This window comes from Rhagoletis pomonella, unplaced genomic scaffold, assembly GCF_013731165.1.
Source record: "Rhagoletis pomonella isolate Grant_MI unplaced genomic scaffold, Rhpom_1.0 Rhpom_scaffold_00002, whole genome shotgun sequence".
NCBI lineage: Eukaryota > Metazoa > Arthropoda > Insecta > Diptera > Tephritidae > Rhagoletis > Rhagoletis pomonella.
In genome coordinates, this window is record NW_023458556.1 from 72,208,502 (window position 1) to 72,210,273 (window position 1,772).

Here is a 1,772-nt window from a genome sequence, read left to right on the forward strand (position 1 = left end):
CCCACTTTTCGCCATAAGTACGGAATTGATAACATATGTAGCTGTGTGAAATCGCAGAACGTTACCATAAGCGGTTCCAGAGATAAGCGATATGAGAATTTCAGTTAATATTTTAAATGCCACGTCCTCTTTTCCAATGCCTATCATTTTTCGCCCTAAGTAGGGTATTTACAATTTATGCATCCTTGCCTAGTTTCAGTTCCCCAGCGTGATTGGTTTTAGAGATGCATCAGTTTTCAATTTTAGTATGTATGTCAGATGCCACGCACATTTCTAGAATAGAGGAAGTTATATCCTTTCAAGAGAACGGGGGTTCAAAATTTTACTGTGGCGTATTTATATATAGATACCTTCAATATATTGTTTTTGCTACAAACCGTCCTCAAAAGACCTCTGGTGTCATCTAATCGATCCTTGATCAAGGTAAATTTTTGTATGACCATTTTTTACAACAAATCTAAGCATCTGAAGCAATAAAATATTGTTCCGGCTAACTTGTATGAGGCGGCCCCCTGAGCGACGCCTCGTGAGCAGTTTTCCATCAACGTTAAGGAGAAACCGTATTGAAACTCAAATGGGAAAACCTCTACAGGGGGAGAAAGTTGCCTTTATTAACCTATCCATAATTCATCTGGCCGGCCATTGTAACCCTAGGTTTCGCCACGGACCTTTGATCCTTTAAATACTTTTACAAATGCTTTCAAATATACATATGTGTGTATGAACGTATTTTATACTTTTGTCATATAAGCAGTGTACAGCATAAATAAGAATTATGTAGTATTAATGATTATAAAGTAGATTTATTTAAAATTTTAGTTGTTGTACGCTTCAGTAAAAACAACGTTTTGCGTTTCATTTCCATTTACGGGAATAAGAAAAGTTTGATTTTCTGATGTACCGATACGTGAAAGTGTCACTTGTAGTTAGCCATGAGTAAACACTTCGTTACGAAGATCAATGCCGACAACGTTGAAAGTTTGCCCTTGGGACTTATGATGGTAATGGAAAAGCTTGTCTTAACTGGAAACTGGACACGTTTAAACGTAAATGGAAAATACGATGGGATCATTGGTATCCTAGGAATCATCGTTATTTCGCCCGTTGCCGGAAAAGTAAAAATTTTTGCCTTATCAGATTGGGCAAAAAAGTATGACTTGAAGACGCGTACCATTACACAACTCGGGTGGCTAAAGACTGCGTTAACGGATTATGGGTGTCCCAGCTTTAAGTTTTAGCTTATGTGGAGGCATACCTGCGGGGTTTAAAATTTGCTCTAAATTTTGTTTGTTTAAATTAACGCACACTAAGAGAGGTAACCAGTTTCCTCTCCTAATGTGTGCGAATTTACACACCGTGTTAATCAAATTAAACAGTGCCTGTTTACTTTTACATACTCAATTTAGCGCGTAAGGACAAATTGCACATAAAATTTACTTTATTTTTATTTTTAGTAGGAACAGTTTTTTGCGTTAAAAACGTTTGCAATATTATACATTTCATGTGTATATTTTAAACATTTCAAGTTCAAAAATCCAAATGCACATCTTATGCCTATACTTACAAGGATGGTTGAAAATAAACACTTTTCAGTAGTAGTTTTACATGCAGTTTTTAGAGTGTATAAAAAAAGTACGGAACGAACACTGAAGCAGCGCTGACGATAAAAAACAGCACAGTGCCCGACGTGTCTGAACAACTCTATTTGGGACTTGTAATGGTCGACTGGGGTTTCTTTTTATAAGAATATTTTGTTTGGTGCAAAGAAATAG